Raw genomic sequence first — 8,406 nt, 5'->3', positions numbered from 1 at the left:
AAACTACATTTTCGTGAGAATTACCCAGCCAATAATGTGCTTAGGTTAAGTCATATTATGTGCAGTGTTTTTCTGTGGTGTGATTTCTGACAGACTGGCATTTATTGTGAGTAGTTGCTAAATGTAAATGAAAATTTCAATAAAAATAAAGGATCAACTCATGTCAGATCCCCCAAAAAATCTGCGAATTCCTCTCCAGTAAGTTATGATGACATATTTACAACTCAAAAAGGTATTTATCAAGTTATTAAGTAATTAAATCAATTAAATCAAAACAAACAACATTTCAAAGAACAATTTTTTAATTATACGGAAAGTTCATTAAAAAAATTTTCCCCAATTTTTACAGCACTTTAATTTAAGAAAATAAAGAATTTCTTAATTTCTAAGAAAAGAAAAACATTAAAATATTTTATTTATAGATCTATCATAAAGCGTGGAGTAGAGGGTTAACAGCTAAACGCTGAAAATGGTATTGTTTAAAAGACTCCTGTTTATGTAATGTAATTTATTACAGTTTTTTGAAGTTACTTAGTCTAGGCAAATGTTTAAGACCACATGCTATGCACAACCATCTTAAATGAATTATATATTAACATTACCCAATAGCCAAACTGCATGTTGTATTATCCAGCATGCACAGGATGTTAGATTGACATCGTACCCCAATGTCGTGGGAACGTTGCATTTTGTTTGGAAATTAAAATCAGTTTGATGTCAGGACTCAACGTCAGGGCGACGTTAATGTCCAACGTCAACCTAAAATCAACCAAATATCAACGTCTAATGATGTTACAGTTTGACATTGTGTGGACGTTGCCACTATGGCATCTATCAGATGCTGGATTTTGGTTGTCATACCTGATGAATAAATGTCAGTATTTGACGTCAATATGTCGTTGGTTTAAGATGTTGACTCGACATTGGATTTTGGTCATTTTCCAACACAATCTAAAATCAACCAAATATCAACGTCAAAATAATGTTGTCAGACGCTGGCTAGACATTGAATTTAGGTAACCTGACGCCACAACCTAATTCTAACCTAATATTAACGTCTTATGTTGTGTGCCTGCTGGGTAAACATAATCAATTCTAACATAAGACATTAGAAGTGTCACATACTATATATATATAAGGTAAAATTCACCCAAAAATGTTTTTAAAAAAATGCGAAATCACATGTGAGCTGATGCAGTGTTTGTTTACTACCGAGAAGACACAATCATGAAACAAGAAAGGGTCCAGGGGCACAAATGATGTCTACTTTAGTGAACAGAACTTGCATAGGCTGTGAATAACAGCTAATAAAGTTGTAAATAACGTTCAGTTTGTTGCACAGAGCGATCATTTGGGAGCCGCACAGGAAGTATGATTTGCAAGTATGTTTTTTTCTCAGACCGACAGCTGTCATGACATGAGTGCACTCAGCAGTGAAAGTGAAACCAAAAGCGTGCACATCATTTAAATGATAATATCGCAGTTATGATCATTGAGTTATGATAACGACAAGCATGTTTTTTCCTTTATATAGCCTGTATAATGTTAAATATATTGCAAGAGGGAATCTGATAATGACAAATGTCTCATTTTACCAGTGAAAAGTAAATGGCCTATTAATGTTGTCAATGACTGATTGCAAGCATATGTCTCAAACATAAATATTCAACTTCAGAATTATGAAGAGTTGTATTCTGATGCCATCCCTTTACTGCGCATTAACGACCAGGACTTATATAAAGCTTATTCAAGTCCACCACTCCAAGTCTATACAAAATGTAGCCTTTTAACCAACAGTGGAGCTACACATAGGCCCAATATTATTGTTGTTTTACCATATGTTTGATAATAACAATAATAATAGCCTACTCTTATTAACCTTTATTTTACATCTACATAATCTTGAGAAAGTCATGATCTTGATTTTAAGCAAAACAAAATTGTGATTCTTATTTTACCCAGAAATGTGCAGCCCTAGACATAAGTACACCAGTAAACACTATAAAGCAGACAAAATGGGGATGTCCAACAAGTGACCACTGACGTTAAGAACGGTATAAAGCAGATGAAATCAAGATATCTTCTGAGTGATGTTAACAAACATTAAAAATAGATACCTTTAGACGAGGTTTGCAACGTTCAGAGAATGTCTCATGTTTGCTTGACTGTCTCTTGTCAGTGCAACGAGTTCCAACGTAGGTCTGTCCAGGCCTGGTTCACGAGTTGAAAAGAGCACCATCGAAGGTCTCTGCATCCCAAACTCACAGCAGATGTTGAGAGCTGCAAACACACAAAGGAAATCAAAGCACTGAACAGGAGCGAAGAAGCTATCAGAAGCTAGTAAGAGAGACACGTCTTCCGGAGTGAGGTCAAGGTTTTTGAGCATGTGGACTCTTTAAACACAGTGATTAGTGAAGGTTGTCAATCAAAGATGTGGCAGTGCGTGAGTGTAATACACATATGCAAGTACATTCATGTTCTTTTTCTTTGGCTGTTTCCCCAAAGCCTTTGTTTATCAAGCATAATGCAATATCTTTTTGTCGAAGCTGAGGGCCAAAAGCACCTCTGAACTCAAGCTGCTGTGTTCTTGGATCTGGCTTGATATTCTTTAACCTTGTCTTGGGGAAAAACCCAACTGGCAATTTCCTGTCTATAAATCATGTCAGGTTTCTGTCATGCTCAGCGTTAGATGGATTTTATAAATTAAAAGCTTTTCCCAGAAAAAATATCAAAGGATGTGTGTTTAAAATAGTTTAAACATGATTTATGGTACATGATTACATGCATACATGATTTATGATACATAATGCAATTCACAGTGCAGATTATTTGCTTATCTTTTTTATTTTTATTAATATACATTTGTTTTAAATTGTTATTGTATGTTGTCATTTTTTTGCCGTTTTTTTTTTAATACAATACAAATTATTAAGGACTTTTAAAGTTTTAGATGAAAGGATTCTGGGTTTTCCTCCTTTGGGATCTAAAAGGGGCCAATTTATCCAGGGGCTGTATGTATAAAGCTGCTCAGTGTAGAATTTTACTCTTAAGTGTGTCAAAATTCTAAGAATGACTTCACTTTACTTTTATTTCTAGACTTAAGATTAAGTGTGATTTATAAAGGTTCTTAAGTGTTAAGACTTGGTCTTAGCTCCTGAATTTTTAGGAGTGTTTGGGATGCATCTTAACCTAGTTAGGAGTAACAAGATGGCAGCAGAGTGGAGGAGACCACGCATATTTCAGGAACAAAAAATGTGTTGCAATTAAATAATGGCAGGGGTTTGCTAAAACTTGATCGTGAAGGTTTTCTTTTTGTAACTAATCTAGTCAGAAATGCAATAACTTCTCACACTCTACAAAACAATGCCTTAACTGCAGAAATGAAGGTAATAATGACTCTGCGTTTTTTTGGTAACTGGAAAGATGCAACAGTGCATCAGCAATGACTTAGGCCCATCACAATCCACAGTCAGCAGAGTCATAAACAGCACTACAGCAGCAGCACTAACAACACCAAACATAATAAGGCAGTTCATTGACTTTCCAAGTGACCTCCAAACTATACAGCAAGAGCAAGCAGCTTTTATGAGGATTGTGGCCTTCCCTGGAACCTTCTCTTTCCTTGTTGGAGCCATTGATGGCACTCATGTTCGCATAATTGCTCCGACTGTAAATGAGGAGGCATATGTCAGTAAAAAAGCATTTCACAGCATCAATGTTCAGGTTGTGTTTGATGCCAATTACAAGATTCTGGATTTTGTGTTAAAATGGCCAGGGATAACACATGTTGCTCAGGTTTTTTCAGAGAGCGGCCTCACTGGGTTCTTTGAACTAAATTATGTATACAGTTGAAGTCAGAATTATTAGCCCCCCTAAATTTTTAGACCGCTTGTTTATTTTTTCCCCAATTTCTGTTTAAGGGAGAGAAGATTTTTTCAACACATTTCTAAACATAATAATTTTAATAACTCATTTCTAATAACTGATTTATTTTGTCTTTAAAAGACACTTTTTAAGACACTTCTATACAGCTTAAAGTGACGTTTAAAGGCTTAACTAGGTTAATAAAGTTAACTGGGCAGGTTAGGGGAATTAGGCAAGTTATTGTATAACAGTGGTTTGTTCTGTAGATTTATCAAAAAAATATATAGCTTAAAGGGGCTTATAATTTTGTCCCTAAAATGGTACATAAAAAATTCAAAACTGCTTTTATTCTAGCCGAAATAAAAAAAATAAGACTTTCTCCAGAAGAAAAACTATTATCAGACATTCTGTGAAAATTTCCTTGCTCTGTTAAATATCTTTTGGAAAATATTTTAAAAAGAAGAAAAATCGAAGGGGGCTAATAATTCTGACTTCAATTGTATATATATATATATATATATATATATATATATATATATATATATATATATATATATATATATATATATATATTCATTCATTCATTTTCTTTTCAGCTTATTCCCTTTAATAATCTGGAGTTGTCACAGCAGTATGAACCGCCAACTTATGCTGCATATGTTTTATGCAGCAGATGCCCTTCCACTTACTCAACACTGGGAAACACCCACACACTTCTGCATTCACACGTACACTCGGCCGATTTAGCTTATGCAATTAAACTATACCACATGTCTTTGGACTGTGGGGGAAACCGGAGCACTTGCCAACCCTTGCCAACATGGGGAGAACATGCAAACTCCACATACAAATGCCAACTGAACCAGAGACCTTCTTGCTGTGAGGTAATTGTGCTACCCACTGCGCCACCATGACACCCGATGTCATGTAAACATTACTGTAAAAAGTCATTTGACAAGTTTTACACCTTGTCATATTTTATAAATATACAGTCTTTTTTCCCTAATATCCCATTTTTGCTTCCTCTCAGTGTGCCATGACAAATTGATTTGACATTTGTCTTCAGGCATCATTTTAGAAAGAACTATGGCTTTATGGATTTGGCCTGAATTCGTCTTTTGTCTTAACACACTAGTAATGTATTCAGTCTTAGAAACACAATTATCATATTTTCATTGATGGAGCCATGTGTATTCCATCAGATCTCCTCATTGTGCCAGCACAGTCTGGCGCAGAGAAAGTCCTCACACTGTGACTAACACTCGTTCTGTCTGCAGGAATCTGTATTAGATATTAATAGGCAGTGCTGTGAAGTTGAACCTTAGGTGTGAGCTTTTTTTTAAAGTTCTAACATGCTCTAAACTGCTCCCTTTCTCATATAATCCCATACAAATTAATGTGGGAGTGTCACAAAAATGGCAACAAAATTAACAAAAATTAAGAAATAATTCAAGAAAAGTATACCAGTTGCAAGAGCAACAAATATTAACTTGATATCTTGATCATTTGGACAAGTGGCAGACGGTAGATTTTTCCAATGATTCATCTGTGGAACTGCATCTCAATCATCACAAATACTGCAGAAGACCTATTGGAGCCGACATGGACCCAAGATTCACTAGAAATCAGTCAAGTTTGGAGAAGATAAAATCATAGTTTGGAATTACATTCAGTATGGGCGCATGCGAGAGATCTGCAAAGTGGATGGCAGCATCAACAACCTGAGGTATCAAGACATTTGTGCTTATTAAATTACAAACCACAGGAGAGGGCAAATTCTTCAGCAAGAGGCATTGAAGATAAATCCAAAGGATCTAGATGAACTCTGGGAGTCCTGCAAGAAAACTTTCGTTGCCATTCCAGATGACTTTATTAATAAGTTATTTGAGTTATTGTAGAGATGTATGGATACAGTCCTCCAAGCTCATGGGGATCATACACAAAATAATTATTTTCCACTGCACCATGACTTTAAATTTTATACTGTACATTATTTCTGTTAAGTTCTGTTAAGCAAAGTCAGACCTTACTGTTGTAAATAATTTTCCTAAAACTTACCTTACCTAAGAATTTTGTCAGGTAGTGTTTTGTATATACTGTATGTATGTATGTATGTATGTATGTATATATGTATATATATATGTATATATGTATATATATATATATATATATATATATATATATATATATATATATATATATATATATATATATATATAAAAATTCTGATTGCAACTATATATATATATATATATATATATATATATATATATATATATATATATATATATATATATATATATATATATATATATATATATATATATAGTTGCAATCAGAATTTTTAAACCCCCTGAAATATTAACCCCCTGTTTTACAGCTTAAAGTGACATTTAAAGGCTTAACTACATGTATGTTAATTATTTTAAATAGGCAGGTTAAGGTAATTAGGCAAGTTATTGTATAACGATGGTTTGTTCTGTAGACAAGCTGAAAAAATATAGCTTAAAGGAGTTAATAATTTTGTCCTTAAAATGGCTTTTAAAAATTTTAAAACTGTTTTTATTGTAGCCGAAATAAAACAAAAAAGAATTTCTCCAGGAGAAAAAATATTATCAGACATACTGTGAAAATGTCCTTGCTCTGCTAAACATTGGGAAACATATGGGAAATACTTAAAAAAAAAAAAAAAACATTCAAAGGGGTTTAATAATTCTGATTGCAACTGTGTGGGTGTGTGTGTGTAAGTGTATATATATATATATATATATATATATATATATATATATATATATATATATATATATATATATATATATACATACATACACACACAACACAATATAATATAATATATCCACACTGAATCAAAGCACCTTAAAGTCAAGTCAAGTTTGCTTACACTTAAATGCCTCTGCTATTTCTCAGTTTCAAGTGCAGCTCTGATCTTTCTGAATGGGAAACATCAATCAATCAATTCGCATTAATGGTAGGTCTGAAGCTTGAGTAGCATCCCAACACACTGACTGCAGTTCACACAACTATACACACAGTTCTGGTTTTAAATAAATCAGGTAGTGTGTTCACATTACAAATTCCAAAATGTGTGAAATGACAAACATCTTTAAAGGAAGTCTTGTATGGCGTAATAAAACTTAAATGTAATCTCTTACTGAAATATTTAGTAGAACATACATAAAATGTTTACATTATTTAAAACAAAATCCTCGTCCTTTTATACATTTTGGACTAAATGGCACACGATTGTTTAGTAGGCGTGGGTTACATTCTGCATCGTTGATGCCAAATGATTGCATTCGGTGATCTATTGCTGTTACATATTGATATTTGTACTGCAACACAAATCAAAAAATTAAAATACAGACAACATGATTGTATTATTACGTTTGAGGGCAACAAGAGAAGTGATGCCAGTCTTCCCAAAGAAGAGAAAAAGAGAATGATATATCCCAGCTGGCAACTTAAGGTGAAAACAAATATTGGCGTAAAAAAAAAAAGTCAAAAATTGATTACAGGACAGTGAATTTAATATAGTTTTGACATGCACGTTTACATGCATTGTAAGGTTAAAAAATCCAGTGTACTTTAGGAATCTGGAACTGAACCTTTCAGATTGTTCTTACATTATAATACTTTTTGTGTTGTTATTTTGGTGTTAAAAATGGGATGATTGGATGTTTTATGGATGTCAATGTTTTTATTAAATCGATTTGCATTTTAACATCATGCATTACATCATCTCATTTTGACATCAAGGCAACAGTATCTGGCAGCAGACTTGCACATGCAATCTGAGACTCGCAAAATGAGACACATGCACTCATTAGAGCTAATGTCCCTGTAAGGGGGTACAGTTAGGGACAGGGTTATTTAAAAGCATTGCATGTAGTGCCAGATTGCATGTGCACCCATCAAGGTGCCCACTGTGATAAAAATGATCAGAAATCTAATGTTTAGTGGGATATATCAATGCTTTACCAATAAATAATTCAATAAATCAATCTCTCACCTGCACTATTTTAATAAACACTGTTATTGATTGTGGCGACACGATGGCTTAGTGGTTAGCACTGTTGCCTCACAGCAAGAAGGCCACTGGTTCGAGTGCTGCCTGGGCCAGTTGGCATTTGTGTTGACTTTGCACGTTCCCCTGTATTGGTGTGGGTTTCCTCCGGGTGCTTCGGGTTCCCCCACAGGCCAAAGACATTCGCTATAGGTGAATTGAATCAACTAAATGTAGTATATGTGTGTGAATGACTGTGTATGGATGTTCCCAGTACTGGGTTGCAGCTGGAAGGGCATCTGCTGCGTAAAACATATGCTGGATAAGCTGTCGGTTCATTTCGCTGTGGTGACCCCTGTTGAATAAAGGGACTAAGTCAAAGGAAAAATAATGAATGTTATTGTTTGTTATTACAGACAGCAAATTTGAACAGTTTATAGGTTTCTGTAAATAAACAAAATAGTAATTGACTTAATAGAAAACACTTAGTTATTAACTAAAAATGTACAAAAATTAAA

Source organism: Danio rerio, chromosome 2, assembly GCF_052040795.2.
Source record: "Danio rerio strain M-AB ecotype USA chromosome 2, GRCz13ab, whole genome shotgun sequence".
Lineage (NCBI taxonomy): Eukaryota > Metazoa > Chordata > Actinopteri > Cypriniformes > Danionidae > Danio > Danio rerio.
Note: the sequence above shows the minus strand (reverse complement) of the source record.